Here is a 22,795-nt window from a genome sequence, read left to right as displayed (position 1 = left end):
TGGGTAAACAGGTAAGTCTTGAGTCTAGTTTTGAAGGAATCTAGAGTGGGGAGGTTGGGGTCCAGTATGGTTTACCCACTTTGTATGCTCTCCTCCTAGGTCGCATGTTATAGAGAAGTCACACACCTTCTCCGTAAGTCCTAATTGGATCTCGCATTTCTCGGGTGCATGCATTCGTGCGATGTATGTGAGTCTCATGAAACAAACTCGCATTCGCAAACTTGCTCCTAACTGAATTGATTCCCATTGTTGCAATCTGAGAGATTGTGAAAAATCTGCCCATAAATTCCATATTTTACATATCTGAGTTACTTAAGGTGGTCATACACTGCAATTATTGTGCCAATCAGCCAACTATCGGTTGATCAGGAAGATAAATGTACAGTGGGGATGTAGTTATAACACCGGTGGCCGCAATGCCACCGATCTCAATCCTGACGCTGAAAGTCTGACACGGGACTTAAGATAGACGTTGAAATACCGATGCCTATCTTAATCCCGATGAATCCAGAAGGACACCAGCCCAAATTAGATAAATCTGGGATGCCCATACTGTTAGCCATGGGGGGGGGGGTTAGGTTTAGGTAGGATAGCGAGGTTAGCTTTAGGATTTGGTGGGCAAGAGTTCAAGGTTAGGCACCCCTTGGGGTGAGGGTTAGACACCACTGGGGGATTAGGGTTAGACATTAAGGGGGGAGGGTTAGGTTTAGGTACAATGGGGGAGACTTAGGTTTAGGCACGAACGGGGAAGGTTAGGGGGAGAAGAGGGGAGTGTAAGTATATGCAGTATACGCAGATGTTCTGATGCTGCATCCAAGGTTGCAGCTTAGTATCAGTAATGCATGCAGGATGTGTGACACCTCCAACTGCATTTTCCATACTACAGCTATCACAGCTGCTAACATGTTAGCAGGTGGACTCTGATAATGATGATGGCTAGGAAACCAAGTGCACAGAGGGGTGGCCCACACATATACAGTCCGTTAAACTCAGAGTGCATTGTGTACATACCTACTACAAGCTAACAGAAGCACTATGCCAGCATTGTGCTGTATTATTGCTATTGTTGTCAATGGCCCATTCACTCCAATATCCCATTCATTTTAAAGGTGTTGTATGCTAAATGAACAAATGCCATTGATATTGATGATCCCTTGAAATGAACTGCATAACATTATTTTTCCCCACACCAGTAATCTCTACATGATGTGATATGATAAAAGCAAGGAGTGAATAGGATTTCTTTCACATTTAGCCAATCAAATTGTAGCTAGTGTGTGAAATTCGTTAAGATTGGCTGAGTGTGTTATGGTTATGCAACCAGTCAGACGCTACTTAGGATGGCTAATCCAATTAGAGCATCTGTCATAGTGGAGTTAGTCAGAATCCAAAGTATAAATCAATGTAAACAAATAAACAGTTCACAGTAAAAACCTTTCATTTGAATTATTGTCTGAGTGTTTAATAGGAGTATTGCTGAATTCTGTGATGGTGCTCCATACAGAGCAGTTTGAATAACTGATTTTGGGTAATAGTTTTAAATTTTGTGTGGTTCACAAGCAAAAGAAGTTTACATGGTTTACACAAAAAAACATTTGGATAACATATAAAGAACATTTCTCACAGATTATAAATTCTCTGGATTACATATGTTTCCTAAGGATTACAAATTGTTATAAAGATTCAGACATCCTATATCAACATTAGCTGCTTCTTTGTATAAAAGATACTTTGTATAAAATCACCTGGTGGCCATAATAATGTGGCCACTCACTGTATAGCCAAGGCCTCAACTGACTTTTTCTATGAAAAAGCCCTGTTCGAAATGCGCGATGAGTCTCTGGGGATTACCCTTGTGCACACAAGGGATCACCTGCACCGCCTACCTTGATCCTTTGGGAACCTCTACAGATATTTACACCTTGATTACTTTATGTACATATACAACAGTACTCTCATTGGGAACCGCATGTCTTATTACCCTGCAATGCTTTTGTACCAGGGCAAGTCCAGCTTGCTTGTTTTCCAACAGCAGATACTGCTCTGATTTATTTTTACTGTGCCAATGATTGATGACTCTCATCACCTCTTTCACTGTTTTGGCACAACAGGAACAGCAGATCTTAATACTTGTAAGGACACAGGCTCTATATCTTCCATCAGTTACATCATCATTTAGACAAAATAATTATATCCCATTTTTTATCTTACCACCATCTCCAATTGACCATAGCCATATGAAATTTTATGCTATATACTACATTTTGGGATGTGGGCAAGTAGTCCAGTGAAACTTAACCAGAATGTGTATATTGTGTACAGCTGTACTCACAGTTACACTCGTTCTGTCCAAGGCATGAAGCAGAGTTTGTAGTGAAGCAGGGTTAGGCAGCTCACCAGCTGGTGACTGTCTCATGTACTGCGGCAATGGTGCAGGCGCTGGGACGGACAGCTGTAATAAGCGGTTACTGGTCATAGGTCTCAGGAACTAAAGGGAAGACAGATGTTCTACACTATATCACTCATACACAGCGTAGCAAGATGGCACTGCACATGCGCAGCTATGGTATCAGTGGCTATATTACTAAGGGAACAGAAGTGTCCCCTGTTGTTGGGGACTATGCAGTGGTGCACTTCACTTCTAACATCTCCCTTGCTACAAGCTTCTCCATGTTATACAATCTTATGCATGAAGCATATCCAAAGCAACCTGTAAAAAAGATGAGGTTACATATGTAAAAGAACATAAACACATCAAGTAAGCTTGGTTTGTCCTTCTTAACTTTAGGAAAGTCCATTTCACTCATCATACAGGCCTCAGCAACAGTCTCTTGACTTGCAACTTTTGAAGTGCTGTCACTATTACGAATCTTGATGCCTTTTACGTTCTTGACTACTAACTTTTGAAATGTCTTTTTTCCTACTTTAGACGTCCATTAACACCACTTGATTTTTGACTTTGACCTTTGAACTTCCTGAGGTACACTGAATGCAATGTTTGCAAAATCCTCATCACATCTTCTGAGTGGTTTGCCAATGATCTAGCAGATGATCTTTGTTGTGGTTACACTTCGACGCTAGTTGTCACTGGTTCAGATTCTTCTCCAGCTTCTGATATTAGCAATGACACATACTTGCTCTGCATGTCAAAGTCCAGCTTCTCTTCAACTTGTATTGTCTCTTTAAATACAAAGGCCCTCATTCAGAGCCACTCGCAAGCGGGCGCACGTACGTTAGGCGTACGTACAAAATTATTTAAATTCTATTTTCGTTCGCATCTAAAATTCCTCCCTAAACTCAGGCGACCCCTCCTCTAACTAACGAGCGTGCGAAATAGCGAGCGTACATCCCCGAAATGGCTTGAAGGGAACGCACGCACAAGTGAAACCGGAAGTGGCCTTGTCAGATGTCGATTACCTGCTCCTTTATTCTGCCTACCTCCCTCAATCGTATCATGCCAATCAATGTATCAATTAGCTTAATTGTTTTTTTTTTTTCAACACAATGCAAGAAACTTTACTCTTGTCCGTGTTTGTGTTTACCCGCAGAATACGTACGGATGGAACATTCGCTTTTATTGTTCAAAAAACATGTGAACCACAATTAAACAATTGTTCTATTGCTGTGGATCCCCGCATATTTTCCGGGGTTCATTTCTTTATTTAAATTTGCAAACGCATGTCACTGTATCAAGCCTATCATAACTCTCCAGAGATTTCTGGCCCTGTTGAACACATGACTCATACACTAACCAATAAAATTGCTCCTGTTAATTTCCAAAATACATTAGCCAATCAGAAATTTTTTGCACACTTTATCAAAAATGTTTTGTATGAAAAACTCCATTGCCATCATGAGAGCCTCCGCATTCACCAGGCGCGAGCTGCTGGTGCTTACGGAGGTGATGGATCGCCGTATCACCAGCCAGCCTCCACCCATCACCAACCGGCAGAAGCGCTCCGCGTATGCGGAGGCACGGTCCCGCCTGCGGTCCTTAGGGTCACGCCGCAACATCGGGCAGCTGGAGCGCAGGTGGTCAGACCTGCAACGGCGAACGCCCCGCTTGCTGGCATGCTTTCGCATGCAGATCCTGGAAAGTAAGTGTTATGTATTGTGGTTTTCATGTTTGTGTTTGTGGGGCAAACTGCGTGTGCATGTTTTCCTGTCTGTCCTATTTATTATTTGTCCTCATATCTGCGTGTGCATGTTTTCCTGTCTGTCCTATTTATTATTTGTCCTCATATCTGCGTGTGCATGTTTTCCTGTCTGTCCTATTTATTATTTGTCCTCATATCTGCGTGTGCATGTTTTCCCTCTATTTCTGTTTTTTTCATTCTACTCCTATTTGCATGTTTTTTGTTGGTTGTTTTTTGTTTTTTATTTGGGTCCCGGATTTGGCCAGAAACTAACCTCAATTTGTTTGACATATTTTAGGTGGACAGCCAAGACTACGCCGTCACCGTCCGGCCAGACGGCGTTCCCGGCCACTATCCCCAACCCCCAGCCAACACTCCACCCCAAATATTTCCCCTATACCCCACTCCTCCCCAGCCTTCCCAGACCCTCTCCCGGAACTGTCGGGCCTCATTCCCCTCCGTCCCACTTCCCCCTCTCCTCCACCCACCCCTCTTCCAATTACCCCCTCCCCGGAGTCCGTCATTACCCCTCCCCGTTCTTTGGGGAATGAAGGCTCCTCCGAGGAAGAACATGGAGGGACTTCCGGAGCTCCCGTTTTGGCTCCCGGTATGTTTTTCTTTCGCATTTTTTTTAAGCACAAACTGTTTGTATGTAATCATGTGTCGTGCCTTTATTCGTGATTTTTGGGGTTACTTTTGGTGATTTAGCAGTTTGCCTTTACCTCTTCCTGCTGGTTTCAACATACACATATCACACCTGTGGGAATTTGTACATAGGCCTTGTATTTTTGGCAGCACCCCCTTTTTGTTTTTGTTTCTTTTTTTTAGGTTTAGGAGTGATTTCGTTGTGTTGTTTTTTTTTTAATGTGGCTTCCCTATTGTTTTATTAATCCACACACTTTTCTCACCCACAGAGGAACAGAGGCGTCGGCAAGAGGTGGTCGAATGTGTTGGCCAGATGCGCCAACATGTCATTGGCGTTCTTGTTGGCCTTGACCGGCTGTCTGGCATCCTTCGCCAGTAGTTTTTTTTGTTTTTTTTCGTTTTATAAATAAATTGTTGATTTCAAATATACGTTGTGGCTCATTCTTTTTTTCCCAAACCACAAAAAAATTCCCTGACATAAGTTGACTGTTCCTGCAAGGATTTCCCTTTTTTAAAAGTTAGATTGTGTTTTGTATTTGTATGTAAAACAGCCACAAGAAACACAGAACAGTAACAATGTCATTTCCCTTTTTGGGTGTAGTGTCAATTAGATATTTCTACATTTTACAGGTTCCTAGTTGGTGTGCAAGCTGCTTAGGCCAATCTTCCAAATCCAAAGGTTTGGACAGGCTTCCTTTTGGTGTGGGTTGGGAACCTGAAAACATATTTCAGTTTACATCAACTGGTGTCAGTACTGGATTACCCCTTAGTCAAATGTAAGGTGTGTTAACCTGGTTACACTTGCTGTTAACGTCCAAAAAAAGGAAGACCATTTCACTCTCCAAACATTTATTCACAACATAAATGAGAAATCAAAGTGGTCACTCCCTCAAAAAAAACACAGTGATAAACTCAAATACAACACATACAAATAAAATATTAAAATTAAAAAAACAATCAAGAACTGGTTGACGAACGACCATGCCAACATGATTCCACAAACATGGCGTTGCGATATATGGGTTCCAGAATATATGCCCCAAATCACCAGATCCAGGATTGGTAAGGGTAGCAGGAAGTAGTGAGCGTTGGAGTGCCAAAGATTATGTGAACAAACAGAAGATGTTGAAAAAAAAACAAATAAATTAGATGTTCGCAAACAAACACAAACACATTAGGTATAAACACTGTAGTTTTGGTCAAACTTACCTAAAAAATCTGGCCACCACATCATCGCGTATGGCCCCCCCACATACTGACCTCCGACCAACCTCGGGGGGGCCATCCTCAGGTAAGGCATCCTCTGGCTGCATTGGGACACCACTCCTTATGGCGATGTTGTGAAATATCCCACACAGGACCACAATTTTCGACACCATATCCGGCAAATACATGAGCTCGCCACCAGAGCGGTGGAGGCATCTGAATCGGCCTTTTAAAAGGCCGATACAGCGCTCCACCACTTGCCTGGTGGCTGTAAGTGCGGAATTATACTCACTTTGTGGGCCTGGTGTGGGAGCCAAATAAGGAGTGAGCAGCCAGGACATGCAAGGGTATCCACTGTCTCCTGTGAAAAACAAGAGACAACATCAGGAACACTGTGTATCAAGCTTAACATTGTTATGTACTAAAGGTCTCCACTTACCCAGAAGCCACGCATCACCAGCTTGTAGGTTGGTTAGTTTCTGCCATATCCCTGATTGCCGGATGACGAAGGAGTCATGTGCACTTCCTGGTAATTTAGCATTCAGGGACAGGATCTGGAGGGAGGCATCACATACCACCATTACATTCAGGGAGTGATAGTGTTTCCTGTTTCTAAATATTGCCTCCAGCCGTGCTGGAGGCTGAAGTGGTATGTGAGTACCATCCACAACCCCTATGATGTGTGGGAAGCCAGCTATTTGGTAAAAATTGGCCTTGGCCACACTAAGGGCACCCATATCCAAAGGCATTTGAATAAAATGATGGAGGTGCTTGAAAAGTGCCTCCATCACTGCCCTCAGGATCCGGGAAAAGGAGGATTGGGAGATGCCCGCCACTATTCCCACCGTTGTTTGAAACGATCCTGAGGCACAGAAATGTAACACCGCCATAAATTGCGTCAGTGGTGGTATTGCTGTTGGACTGTCAATTTGCCGCTCAAGATCACTTTCTATTAATGAGAGAGTGTCTATGATGATTTTGGGAGGTAGACGGTAGCGTCTTAAAACCTCATCATTGGGCATTCCAAAAAGGGTGACACGTTTTCGAAATATCTGGGGCCTTGCATGCCTACGATGCCTACACCTGGGATGAGATTGAGGTTGGTCGGCTTCCGGGACCATGGCCAGAACAATCCGCCCCAGATCAACCTGAAATTCAAAGATTTCAAAGTAAGGCTTTTGAGCCACCCCAAAACTATATTAAAACAACTTAGCTTGATGATACCATCCATTGCTGCTTACATGCCGGGGTACTGTCATTATACGTCCAAACTGAAAATAAACACCAAAATTACTTGACACATTTCACTCTGTGCATTTTTGTTTATAAATTTTGTGCTAGACCAAAGTTAAAATATGCCAAACACCCATTTAGCAAAACCGCAGAGCTACATTTAACACAGTACATCAAAACGGGACGTAATGTTGGCTCAAAAAGCGAAAGATAAACCACCAAAAATTTAGAATGATTATTAAGCTGTTTAAAATGCGCTAATTAGTTCGCTACTACAAGTCACAAGAGTAACTACTAAAAATGCGCTAATTAGTTCGCTAATACAAGTCACAAGAGTAACTACTAAAAATGCGCTAATTAGTTCGCTAATACAAGTCACAAGAGTAACTACTAAAAATGCGCTAATTAGTTCGCTAATACAAGATAAAAAATGGACTTACCAAGAGCAAATATCTAAGATTCAAAATCAAAAGGTCTTTGGGGTCGAAAATAAACAAAATCTAAAATAGAAGAAGTTATGGATCCAAAAATTACAAAATATACGAAACACAATGAAACAACAATTGAACAAAAGTTAGACTTCCCAAAACTTACCCAATCAAGAACGAGGTCCCAAAAATATAAACCAACAAAATTGAAAAAAAAACCGCAAATCTAAACAACAAATGAATCTCCAACCGCCAACTCCTTTCTACGCAATCAATAAACTCCAGCCAAGATAACCTCCAACAATCCAAAAACGCCACCTCGACTTGAGACACACCAAGCCATAAATAGTGTTTCGTTTCCCGCACAAATTAAGGATGGATCATAGGGCCGCACAATCAATGATGCGGCCGCAAAATAAGGACGCATGTATAAATACGTCACGAAAACACATTCAAATTCTGGTGTATTTCTTGTTTGGCCCTCAGACATGGCGACAGACCAGGGAAAAAATGCCCAAGAGTCAGGCGGTAAGTCTTTCATGCATTTTCTGTCAATGAGTAATTTGAAACATAAGATTCGGCAAGTTGTGAATTTGTGAATTCTGTAAATTTACACAAATAGGTGAGGAGGATGACATGGAAGAGGCTGCTGGGCCCAGTATTCCGGCCAAAGCGGGCAAAAAAAAAAGGCAGCCACATTTCACAAGAAAGGAGATGGAGGTTTTGATCCAGAAGTGTGTGGACATCCTGCCACAGGCAGACAGGAATATGAGTCTAAGCCAGAAGTGGAGAATGTGGGAAGAGGTAGCCGTTGCTGTCAATAGGGTGGGTGATTATGTCCGTCTAGCCCGGGATGTCAAACGGCGGTAAGTAAACCCTTGCCCCCCCTAAAAACAAACACCATTTTAAACCAAAGGATAATGGCTTCCATTTTTCCCCACAGATGGGGCGACTTCAAATATCGCCTAAAGCAAAAACTCGCGGACAGGGCTAGGCATGCAAGGGGGACAGGTGGGGGTCCCACCCCTGTGTCATTGGAGTTGACGGATTTAGAAGAGCTGGCACAGGGGTGTGTGCAGCCTGTGGAGGTGTTTGGCGTGTCCAACATGGATACGGACATGCCAGACTTTGCGGCTCTTCATGTTGGCCCAGGTAAGTATTGTGATGTCACCAACTCTGAAATGCTATTGTGCCAATATGTAGATTCTAATGTGACTCTTTTCTCATTTTTCCAACAGAGACACAGGCGGATGAGTCTGCTCCAGAGGGAAGCCTTGGCCGCAGAATTTCTGCTGGCTCTGCAGGGGAGGAACCAGTACATCCGGCTGAGGACCCTGCAGAAGCCAGTCCAGGGCGTGCCCCCTCGCAGGCAGTGGGCCTCCTCACAGAACTCAATTTCAAATCGGATTTCCATACGGAGATTCTGCAGAGGATGGACGCCAGTCTGATACGGGTGGCTGAGGCCCTGGAGCAAAATGCTGCGGCCAACGTGACCATTGGTCAGGCCCTGGCGGAAAATATCAGGGCCAACATCCGCATCGCCGATGCCCTGGAGCAGCTCGTTCGCCAGCACATGGTGGAGCCGACCTCCCTTCCTGCCGGAACATCAGGATCCTCCACCTCTGGCACAACATCAGCCAATCCTCCAAATGTGCCTACCCCTGTGCCTAGTCCAGAGGCCACAACATCTGCCTCTGGACAGGCCAGCCCGATGGCATCCCGGACCCGGTCTGGCGCCCACCCTCCCCCATCCAAACGGGCGAAAAAACGGTGACAGCAATGGCGACTTTTCCCACACTCCTTCTGTGCTTGGCTCATATTCCTTTCTGGTCAAAACTTCCCTCTCCTTTCTTGTGAAATGTTTTTAATTTATTTGTGTACGTTTATGTTAGCAGTTATTGATTATTATTTTTTGTTAAAAAGTATCTTTGCCAGAAAAAAAGAAAACAAAATATTATGCCAATTGGTTTGTGTTTAAACAATAAATTTATGATAAAAATCTGACATTGTATTATGACATTATTGTACAAATGGGTTACATTTAATCCTAGCCCTAAAGGCAAAAACTGACACAAAAAACCATTTCATTTTTTTACAAAAAAGGCCTCTTGAAGGAACGTTTAAAAAATCACATAACGATGCAAATTCCACAGTAAAAAAAAAAAGGGGAGCTAATTAAAACATGATGACATTGTTGTCACAATAGGTCATAAACAACAAATTGAGGCCAAAAAAAACCCCCAAAAATGTACGCCAATTGATTGTGTAATCCTGACATTAGCAGGTATGATTTCCACCTGCGTACGGTTTTGTGCTATCCCAATAAACTGCTTTCCAAACACATACCAAGCCGGTTTTCAATACAACACTAATTGCTTTTGTGTCCACCCGCGATTAATCGCTGCAACATCATGGAGTCCCGGGACGGAGGAGAAGGCCATCGCCAATGTGGTCGAGTAATCCAGACCCTAAACTGTGCGAGCATTTTGAAGGGAAAGAGGATGTTCCAGTGACGTATGTGACGGTCCGAACACATTTGACGTTCGCATCTGCTAATGTATGTACGCCCCCAAAACGCCTCACCACGCCTGCGTTTTTCCATCTCCACCCCCGTCAACACCCAAAAACGCCCTGTTCTGTCAATCACATTTGACATGTCACTTCCTGTACGCTATTTTAGGAACGAGAGAAAAAAAGCTCGCAATCTGCCGTACGCACATGCGCAGTGTAACACCGACGCATGCGCGGTTAGTCAACATCGGAACGCAACGAGCGTACTGTTGGTAACGTGCGGCTCTGAATGAGGGCCAATGTCCCTTAATTTGACAAGTGTTCTTGACTTTTATTCCATAATCTGTAACTCTTACTTTCATGGCAATAGCCAATCATTATGCATTTTATTGACAGAGAATCCAACTTGCATTTTCTCTCCTTTGGTATATAGACATAGGCAATACTTACAAATGTTCTTAGTAGTTGCACACTTTGCTTTTTTTTTGACCAGGCCTCAATTGGTGTTATATGTTTTTAGGGCAACTGTTGGAGAACAGTTCTTTAAGCTGTTGTGGACATGACCTGCCCAAAACTGTTTCTCTAGTTTTTCGTCCTTCAGCATGCATATTGCTTTCTCCACTAGTGTGCTATTCACTAACTCAGGAATATAAGTGTTAAGCCTGGGGTATGACTTGTAGGATATTGTCCCGCAACCACCTTGATGGCTGGTATCACCTTGGCTAGATGCGGCCGTGTAACAGCTTGAACAGCTGATATGAAGAGTGTCTGTGGCCTGTGGGCCAGTAGATGAGATGCGGCCTTTTGGCCAGTAGCAGCCTTGAGGGCTGGAAATGACTTGGCTGGCTATAGCCTGTGGGCCAGTAGATGAGATGCAGTCTTTGGGCCGGTAGCAGCCTTGAGGGCTGGAATTGCCTTGGCTAACTGTAGCCTGTAGGCCAGTAAATGAGATGCAGCCTTTGGGCTGGTAACAGCCCTGAGGGCTGGAATTGCCTTGGATGACTGTTGCCTGTGGACCAGTAGATGAGATGCGGCCTTTGGGCCGGTAGCAGTCTTGAGGACTGAAGATGACTTTGCTGCAGTCTGTACACTGATCTGTACACTGAGGATGCTGGAGGGCGACCTGTGCCGCTGGGTTGACATAAGCGTAAATACACTGACTTGTGTACTGAGGACGCTGGATTGCGGCTTATGCCGTTGGGTTGACACAAGCACGATTACACTGGCTTGTGTACTGAGGACGCCTGAGTGCAACCTGTTCCACCGAGTTGACACAAGCGTGAGTACACTGGCTTGTGTAGTGAGGATGCTGGAGTGCGGCCTGTGCCACCTGGATGACACAAATGGCAGGTGGAGTGCGACCTGTGCCGCCGGGTTGACACAAGTGCAAATACACTGACTTGTGAACTGAGGATGCTGGATTGCGGCCTGTGTTGCCGGGTTGACACAAGCATGAGTACACAGGCTTATGTACTGAGGACGCTGGGGTGCGACCTGTGCCGCCGGGTTGACACAAGCGCAAGTACACTGGTTTGTGTAGTGAGGATGCTGGAGTGCGGCCTGTGCCGCCTGGATGACACAAACGGCAAGTAGATAGTAAATGGACTGTGCCACCAGATTACACAAACGGCAGGTATACAAGATAAACAGGAGGACTGGAAATTCGACTGAATGAAAGGAGACTATGCCATAACCGGAAACATGTGAAACGTTATTACTGGCATGGAGTGAAGGGCTGGCTGCAATTTAACAGATAAAGGTCCCAATCAGAGCAACTCTGCAAGCTTCCCTAATGATAGACTAGTGTGCACACAGACAAGACAATTAATTAGTGTGCAGCTGATACTGCACACAGACAGACAGTAATTAATGAATACATGAGATCAGCACACAGACAGACAGGAATGACAGGCTAAGAGCTAAACACAGACAAGACAGGATTAAATGCTGTGTCCCAGTAACAACAAAGACTGGGAACTGTAACCAAGATGATCTACTAACCGCAGATCCTAACAATAAGCAATGGTCTACTGATCCTCTATTCCAGGCCTGGCCAACCTGTGGCTCTCCAGCTGTTATGAAACTACAAATCCCAGTATGCCCTGCCACAGTTTTAGTATTCCCTAATAGTAAAACCATGGCAGGGCATACTGGGACTTGTAGTTTTACAGCAGCTGGAGAGCCACAGGCTGGCCAGGCCTGCTCTATTCCATACTTCCTGGAGAATTGTTCCACTTCTATGTTTAGATATTTTCCATCATTATCAGATCTCAGTTTGAGTTTGCAGCCTGTTTGTTTCTCTAAAAGTCTTTTGTAGTCTGCAATTGTCTTTACCATTTCAGATTTCTCCTTTATGAAATACAGTTATATGTTTTGAAGTCATCTATACATGTGATGAAGTAACTGTATCCAATAACAGACTTTAGCTCCATTGGTCCAAACACGTCTATTTCAAGTGGTGCCATAGCTCTATTTGCTAACTTTGGAAATGGTTGAGGACTTTGTTTTTCAAATATGCAGCTTTCACACATGGCTTTCTCTGTTAGTCACTGACATTCCTGTGACCATCCTGTTATGCAGCTTTTGGACACTGTCATATCCAAGATGACCAAATATTCTATGCTAGACTTCCAATGACTGTAACTCAGCTGTCATTGCGTAGCAGTGCTGTGCATAATTAGACCACTTCTGTTTCTCACAATGCACTTTCCTTTGGTGAATTGAACTCTGTGGCCTCCCTGCTCTAGGACACTGATGTCAATAAGATTTGTTACCATCTCTGGTACATAAATTAAACTTTGGATTTCTGTGACTTTTATTCTCCTTCCAATCCTCAACGAGTTTTAATGGTCCCAACTTATGTGGCAGTCAATGTATGATTGCCAATTCCATTGATTGAACCACTCCTTGTTGAGTGTTTTCTGTGGTTATCTATGACACTTAGTTGTGTCATCACATTTCAGGCTCTTAAAAGGATTCACTTGTTTCTTCTTACAGTTGATTGCTTTCTGACCTATCTTGTGACAATTATAGCACTTGAACTTAAAATTTCTGGATTTTTCACTTTTTGTTTGCAATAGAGTTGTCTTAGCATTAGTTTCACAGTATACATGTTCCTGAAACTGCAATAGTTTTGCTCTCACTGTGTCTGATGTCAAAGTCGCAGTGTATACCTCTAATTCCACTACAAAGATGTCAAACTCTGATGTCAATTCTGAAGCATGCCATTGCTTTTTCTTCATCATCTATTTCTGCACCAACAGTCACTAACGGCTGAGAAACAGACATCATCCTATCTATGTAATCATTCATATCTCTGCATTAATGTTACTTCGTATTATACAATGCAGAACTCAAATTTATTCTCCTCATGAGACCTGCATCCTGAAATGCCTCTTGAAATGCATTCCACATATCTCTAGCTAACATTTTCCCATGAATTATCGAGTACACATGTTGCTCCATACAGAAACTTTGGTACCCATGGCTCTCTCTATTTCATCTGAGCTTGGACTGTCACCATGATCTACTGTCACCATGATCTACTGTTACTTTTCACAGTCTATCCTGCTTTAGTTGCATCTCCATTGCAAATCTCTGTGTAGTGTAGTTTTTGGCACTTTAAATTTTTTTAACCCCTTCAAAGGTGTCATTACTGTATGCATGCTCCTTATCATCATTTTATATAGCCCTTGTGATGTAAAATATGTTTGCAATGACACTGTTTTGCTTGAAATACATTCTGCTGCAGCCTCTGTATCTTGCGGCCAAGTTGGTGTTTATAATGAAACTTCACATGTGCTTCTGAACTTTCTGTATACACTCTGTGTGCCTTAAACACTGCTTGCATACACACTGTGTGACACTTTAACACATGTTTGCATACACTCTATGCAACACTTTAGTACTTGTGTGAACTGCGTGTCTTTTTGCAGTAGTATGCACTGGGTACCTTTTCATCAATAGTAGAATTTCATCAGTAGTATAATTTCCTTTTAGTACCACCTACATATGTAAAAATCACACTACCACATTTTGTTATGTATTTTAACAAGAAAATGATCAAATAAAAGGTTTTACATTTTTTTATTTGTATTGAAAAATGCCCTGACCTTTAATGAATTAACCAATGAGAAACAACCTTAAGTAATAAAGAGAGGATAATGAGGAGGGTCAGGCTTCCTTGAAAAGTCTACTATTGATGGCATGCCTTAGAGCCATGCAGGCCACATCATTACCGGCTCTGTTCTGACTAACGGTGCTGTGAGCGACGTCAAACAGCCAGTGCCCAGCTCTCCGCTGAACCGCTGCCTGCTAAAGAGTGTCCTGCCCGCAGACTAGTTCTGCTTGATGGGCCATGGACTCAGACATCACACAGGCATCATTTGAAGCACCTTGGAGACCTGCAGTAACACAGTGAAGATTTCTGGGATAGCAGGTGGCATTAGTCAGGGTAAGATAGGGAAAGTACATATAACAACCTACAAAAAACCTTAAAAGGACTATAAACATTTTAGTATTATTTGTTATTATTGCCGCTTTTCACATGTTTCAAACAGCTCTTACATTTTAATGCTAACTTCCTGTGCGGGTAAAGTTGCAGCCTAGTGTCTGTAGTACAATGTGAGCAACTTTTTGCTGCGCCTGCGATGTGAATAAGATGCAAAACATAAAGGAAAAATATGGTACACTACTCCTTTCAGAGCATCTTAGTTGCACCAGGCATCTTGTGATGTATAGCATAAGGGCACCCAGTAAGTGAGGACACATCTGTACTTACCACTCAGAATTTGTAAACAAGGCTGTTGTGAAAGTGGAAGAGGTGGAAGCAGCTTTATTATTTATTTTATTAGATGTTTTTAGCAATCCTAATGACCACATAAAAGCAATAGGGCTCCTTATACAGGTAATTTCACAAAACTTTTTCACCTCATTGCTAATATTAACTTTTTTATTGGCACAGTAAAAAAATATAACTAGCTGTAACACATACATTGTATAAAGCTATTGTACACCAGAAATTATATGTGAAATTGATTATCCAATATTGTTTACATATTGTTTAGAGTTGCACAATAGGGAACTATACATTGGTGATCAGTATATATGTCACACTCACCTGCCCATTAGTTAATTTATCTGTATGTTATTATCTGAAAGATCAATATTATGCAAATATTTAATTTTTTTACTTAGGCAGAAACATTTTGCCAGATACAAGTTGGTGTGTCCCTTTTGCTTGAGAGGGGGGTTGCCAAGTATAGGTGTATGGCTACAAATTTTGGCCAAACGAATCACTTCCATGCACCGTGGGTTGTTCTTCCGCTTGCATGGCTGGCCTGGTTCTATGCCAAGCCCCCAGACAAGCCTGGTTCTGAGTAATCAATACCTGCCCACCCCCACACACACACCCTCATTATACAACATGCCCGGGCTTGCCCTAGGGTCTCGGACTGTCAAGGAGGCATAGCCACAACCCCGAGTATTGTGTGACCATGACTCTGACCAGCACTCTCCAATTTGGTCCGATATGCACAGTGGGGTGTGACCAGTCCCCAATAGTCTCACCCCCTAAAAAGTATTTGGGCCTAAACTTTTCATGGCAGCTATTACCCGAGCATCTACTAGTGTACATCAAGATGAAGCTGTCTTTAAACATAAAAGAAACACATTAAAAACAAAGTCAGTTAAGAAAGAAAGCCTAATTCACCATAAAGTGTTCCCAGACATCTCCATATATATAGTATATGTATTAGATACATGCATTTTGACTGGTGGGCCTTTATAGATAAGCTACAGTATATGGTGGATCTAGATGCTCAGTTCTAACACCTTCCACACTTCGAAAAGTGTAGTATTACAAACAGCCTACAAGCCCCTTCTTGGTTAATACTTTGTAAGGTTTTTGTCTAATATATAAAAAAATATTTGTTTTTAGCTGAGTCTTAGGTACTCAAGTTTCACCTGTTCATAGGGATCATACTGAATCCACCAGCTACTGTATACACTGCAGGGTGCTTGAAATCTCAGCTATGCTCATCCCCCTCATACTTCAATCATCAAGTGTAATCTGCTGTTCTTTGTCCAGAAACATTTACTCTCCCGCTTTAAATAAGAAATTGACTTTATTTGCTTAAAGCAAACTGAAAACCTCTCTCCGCTCAGGTACTGATGAATGCCGATGTAAATGTGCACTTATATAATTGGATCAGGTCCCACGATAAAAGAGATAAACGTCTCCCAGTTTGCCAAGTTATTTTCAGAAGCATGCAGCGTTGTGTGCAGGGAAAGTTAATGAAGGAGAGACACACTGTACTTAAAATACCTTTGGTCTAGACTGCTGGAAAAGGACTGAGACATCCCCCTGTGTTTGTGAGAGTATATAGGTGTTTATTACAATTAATTACATTTTGGAGAAGAGCACTTTTCTCTGTAAACCAAATAGCACAGCGGAATGATCACAATTTACATTCACACTATAGTAAAAATTTACATGTATTGAAAAGAATAATGATGGCTCCGATGAGCCGGGAGTGGCTTAAACCAGAAGGCTGGGGGCTGGCTTGAGTGGTGATCACATGCACATATAGTTAACCAATTGTATAGCTAGGGGTGTGGCTTGTGCAGAGTTTATTTATACTCTGGATTGCAGGCTTTAGGCCTCTTTCCTGAAGAAAAGTTTTCCGTCCTCACTTCTCTAGTACCTTCTTTGTTGTTAGCTATTGTTTTGGCCTGAAAGTACGGTTTATCATCAGCCCAATCATTGGGTGCACTCACCTTCTAGAAATTGTGGAGAGATACTGTACCACCTTTATGGGCAGTATGGCCACATTCAGATAGGATTGGGAGAGTCAAAGGTTTGTGCTTAGTATCAAAGTGATCGTTTTTTGCATCCACTGGGGGGATACCACCAGCAATGCAGTGTTTGGTTGTTTAGTTTGCATTGCTGGGCTGCACTGTTAGAGGCCGCACTTTCTTGCCACCATACCATTTTAGAAAGTAAAATTATTTAAATAAATAGCTTACCTATTTAATTCCATTTACTGTCTCCATGTGTTTATTTCTTAGATAAGTTTTGGTATGTAAGATGAGCACACACCCAAGACACACCTCAGCTGTTACTAGGTTTATGATATGTTGCAAAGGGTTGTGTGCTTATCGATTGTAAAGCGCAACAGAATATACTGGCGCTATAAATGTAAATTATAATTATAATGTTAATGATTATGACAAACTGTCTCAGTCAAGGCGATGTTGGAAATGCACAGAATTCACAAGTTTTTAGGTGTAGCTAGTTTAATACATACATTTCATAAATTTTATAAAAATGTTTATAAATATATATATACAGCTGTCCGGCTCCAAGGTTAGTAGCATACCATACAATTCTTTAAATTTTGTATCTTATATGCATTGCAGACTTTGAAAAAGTCTGCTACCCAGACAAAACACGTTGGAGCTCCTTGGTCTTACTTTCATGAACTTGCCTTGATTTGAACCAGATAAGTCGTTTTTATTAAAAGAAATGTTTTATTTTTTTATTTTTATTCAATTTAATTTTTTAGCTGTTTTTCTTGTGTATATCTCCATCTTGTGTATATGTGAATTTATTTGCACACTGTTTCATGCTTAACACTGAAATTAGGGCAGATTGTGATATATGTCCTTTTATTTTTAATAAAACCTGCTTCAGTTATACTATGCTATTCCCAGTGGCCTGCTATATTATTATTAACATGTTTTTGGCATGAGTATTTTAGGCAACTAATTATTATGTCCCCCAATTTCTTATATTTTAGCTTCCAATACACTGTCACTTTATGCACATTTTTTGCACCTTATGTAAGAATATATACATTCTTTAGCTGCTAGATTGTTGAATTAATAAGAGTTGTTTCGGTTTTTTATACTCTCATGACATAAACTAATTATGCACTTTGCACTTTAAATAGTTTATCTAATTTATTGGGTATACAGCTACTCACACTATTTACATAATACTTTATATATATAAGTTAAGAAAGAAACTGCGGCACTCCAAGTTTTGTAAACAATTACAATTGTTTTGGATTACACTGCCAACGTTTCAGAGCCTGAAGCGCTCTTTTTTTAAGGCAGCCAGATACAACAAGAAATTCACGTATCCTAAACAGGTCTCACCTTAAGTAGAGATGAGCAGTTCGGATTCTGTAGAATCCGAACTGCTTCAAACACCGAGGTTTCAAGTCCACGCGAGACGCGGCTTGGGTGTTCCCCCTTGACTCGGATCCCACTTCGAGGCCGAACGTCATCCTCTCGACGTTGGTTTCTCGCAAGAGTTTGTTTCGACATAGTGCGCCACGACTGGGACTCAGCACCATTTCACTCACACGCTGTGGACTGCTCTGCTCATTAAAGTGGCCGTGTCCAGACTTACAAGTGGTTGTGCTGGCAAAGTGACTCTGTGTAGGGGACACACTGCACGCTGATGTATGCTGTGCTATACTCTGCTGATTAAAGTGGCTGTGTCCAGATTCACAAGTGGCTGTGTGTACAAGGCATGCTGATGTATGCTGCACTGTACTCATGCCCACTATCTGCTCCAGTGTAAATAAAAAGTAAAATAATATATATATTTTTTTATAGCTGTCCCCCACTGTGTATACAAGCACCGTGACTCCTTGGTCCGTAGCCCATTGTGTATACAATTACTGTGACTCTTTTGGCTGTACCCCACTGTGTATACAAGCACTGTGACTCCTTGGGCCTTAGCCCACTGTATACACAAGCACTACGACTCCTTGGGGCGTAGCCCACTGTGTATACAAGTACTGTGCTGGCCGTACCCCACTGTGTATACAAGTACTGTGCTGGCCTTACCCCACTGGGTCGGAGGGCCCAAGGACAATTCCATCTTGCACTACCTTTCATTTCTGCCACTGCTGCGTGGCAATGTTTCATAGATGTGCTTTAAACTGCGGTGTCTGTGCCACTGCTCTGTCGCTTAGTAACCAGCCAACTTATTGCAGCCTTTGACAAATAATGATGAAAACAATATTGTGAGCTGTGAGGTGATCTAAATTAACTGTAAATGCCTGGAAATTAATGTTATGAAGTTTGATAATACTCTAGGAGCAAAAAAAGGCCAAATTATGTGATTCTAGCTTTTTTGTAAATTTTTGTAAAAAATCCAAATCCAATACGAGTCACGGCGGTTTGGCAAATCCAAAGCCGGACAACGAATCAGAACCAGATCCAAATTCAGCAAAAATGGTCTGGCGCACATCTCTAACATTAAGTAGGCAGTCTGGATCAATGAACTGCATGCAGACCGGGGTAGCGCGGGCACACGCCGGAGCTGGAGCCGGAATCCCGTCATCATGATGTCAGCACTGTGGGACCGGGTTGTCAAGACAACTGGCCCATTGCCAGAAATGTTTTCCCGGTCCGCACTGCAGACTAAAGTGAACAAAGAGTGCTTAAGTGCTCAAAGGGTGTGGATCTTTAGATCTACATTGTCTAGATAGACAATGTTTAGGTAGACAATGGAAGATAGACAGGCAATAGATAGACAGGGACTGAAAGTTGACAGGGTCTGAAGGTCGACACACTAAAGCAGGGGTTCCCAACCACGGTCCTCAAGGCACACTAACAGTCCAGGTTTTAAGGATAGCCATACTTGAGCACAGGTGACTTAATTAGTACCTCAGTTATTTTGATTTAACATCTGTGCTCAAGCATGGACATCACTAAAACCAGGTCTGTTAGTGTGCCTTGAGGACTAAGGTTGGGAATCACTGCATTAAAGGTTGACTAGTAACAAGGTTGACGTGGTACTGAAGGTCGACACACAATAGGTCGACAGACAATAGGTCGACATGTATTGAAGGATGACAGGCAGTAGGTCGACAGGGACTGAAATTCGACAGGCAGTAGGTTGACAGGGACTGAAGGATGACAGGCAATAGGTCGACATGTACTGAAGGTCAACAGGCAGTAGGTCGACAGGGACTGAAGGTTGACAGGGTCTGAAGGTTGACACACTAAAGGTCAACTAGCAACAAGGTCGACATGTACTGAAGGTCGACAGGGTCATTAGGTCGACACTCATATAGTCGACATGCAATTGATTGACACTTTTTGTTTAGGGTTAGGGTTAGGCACTTACTCTGACGGTTAGGGTTAGGCACTTTCCTCAACGGTTAGGTACTTACTCCGACTGTTAGGATTAGGCACTTACCCAGACGGTTAGGGTTAGGCACTTACTCCGACGCTTAGACACTTACCCCTACGGTTAGAGTTAGGCACTTACCACGACGGTTAGGGTTAGGCACTTACCCCGATGGTTAGGGTTAGGCACTTACCCCGACAGTTAGGGTTAGGCACTTACTCCAACGGTTAGGGTTAGGGACTTAGGGTTAGGCACCAGGAGGGAGGGTTAGAGTTAGGCACCAAGAGGAGGGTTAGGATTAAAGATTAGGGCAAAAAAACACCAAAACAACGTGTCGACAATTTGTATGTCGACTATATGAGTGTCGACCTAATGACCTTGTCGACCTTCAGTACATGTCGACCTTGTTACTAGTCGACCTTTAGTGTGTCAACCTTCAGACCCTGTCGACCTTCAGTCCCTGTCGACCTACTGCCTGTCGACCTTCAGTACATGTTGACCTATTGCCTGTCGACCTATTGCATGTTGACCTTCAGTCCCAGTCGACCTACTGCCTGTCAACCTACTGCCTGTTGACCTTCAGTCCCTGTCGACCTATTGCCTGTCGACCTTCAGTACCTGTCAACCTTCAGTCCCTGTCGACCTATTGCCTGTCGACCTTCAGTACCTGTCAACCTTCAGTCCCTGTCGACCTACTGCCTGTCGACCATCAGTACCTGTCGACCTTGTTACTAGTTGACCTTTAGCGTGTCGACCTTCAGTCCCTGTCTATCTATTGCCTGTCTATCTTCCATTGTCTACCTAAACATTGTCTATCTAGACAATGTAGATCTAATGACCGGATACTGTGCTCAAATCAGTGGGTCACAGTAGAAAGTTACTCTATTAAATTGGTCCTCATATGGAACATATACATATATATACGTATACCACTACTATATAGGAAATAGTGCCCATCAGTTACAGGGACATCCAGACACATGTCAGTTAATATGGCTAATATAGTGAGGGATTACTATGTGCTGTTAACTATATTGACATGGTAAATGACACTAGCATAGTCTCAATATCATATTATGGACTAGATGTATATATCTTAAGTCAAGAAACAATGATGGGGAGATACTTTCTACTAGTTAAAGGGTATAGAAACATGATTAGGATAGTTAAAATGTTCTATATATAGTATAACCCATATAAAACGTGAATAATGCATCCATCTGTAATAATACACTATTCTACTGAGGGCACATAAGTGGATGATAAATTAGTGAGTGCCGGTCCAAGTCTCTATATATTTATATATATACATATATACAGCTGTCCGGCTCCAAGATTAGTAGCATACTATACAATTCTTTACAGTTTTCATCTTATATGCATCACAGACACAGCAAGAAAACACTCACAGGGGTATATTTACTAAAGTGCCGGTTTTTATAAGTGGAGATGTTTCCCATAGCAACCAATCAGACTATAGCTATTGTCTCCTAGAAGGTGCTAGATAAATGTTGAGTAGAATCTGATTGGTTGCTATGGGCAACATTTCTACTTCTAAAATCCTGCACTTTAGTAAATATACCCCACAGTATGCTACAAACAATAGGCTGTGACATTAACTGTACAGGAATTTATTTTTCACACATACAAAGTCGCAGATTAAGCACAGCGGAATTTGGTGTGATAAAAAGCCACAGCCGCTCACATCAGAACCCTTTTTATACAGATACAAACTCAGTTGCACACAGATGTACAAATGTCGCACATCAAATTGATCTGTGTAATTAAGTTATGTAGTTTTGTCACTTCCATTTGTTATATTTATAAGAATAATATGCATATTTTGAGCGAGAAAGATGCACGGAGTGGCAGAATTGCCCGGAACCTGCCGTACCGAGAGGGGCTATTTGGCATGACTTGAGCAACAGTGTATGAGGACACATCTGGCTGGCAGCTATCAGACTAGGGAATTGACACATGTATGTGGCCCATGACTTTTCTATCAGTGCTTTGTGATGGAAAGTCAGACATGACAACAACCCCTGTAGGTGTGGTATCTCCAAAGTGAGTGTGAATTATATGTAACATTTTTGTGTCAAAGCACTATAAAAAAAAATACACCACCAACCAAGCCCCTCTTGTGGCTGACATACAAAACAGGGAGCCTTTTAGTCAGGGCTGGTTCCAGGGGTAGCTACGCCCTGTGCCAGCTCGGTGTAAAGTGCCAACAATGGGGAGTGGCCTAATTACCCTAGGCCACACCCCTAACTGATGTTATTTGGGGGCGTGCCCGCATGGCACACCTCCTGTGTAACGTGAGGCTGTGGGAGAGCCCAGCACTCCGTCACTAGTTGGGCTTCCCCCAGTTTTCTCCTGGCATGCGCGCAGCATCCATTCTGCTACTCCGGGGTCCGGCACCACCGCACAGCTACGGCAGTGGGGGTGCCCAACCTCCCAATTTGACCACTCACGGGACACTTCGGCCC

The sequence above is a fragment of the Taudactylus pleione genome, unplaced genomic scaffold, assembly GCF_031769625.1.
Source record: "Taudactylus pleione unplaced genomic scaffold, aTauple2 ptg000117l, whole genome shotgun sequence".
Lineage (NCBI taxonomy): Eukaryota > Metazoa > Chordata > Amphibia > Anura > Myobatrachidae > Taudactylus > Taudactylus pleione.
The sequence above is the reverse complement of the archived record's forward strand: the minus strand, read 5'-3'. Positions refer to the sequence as shown.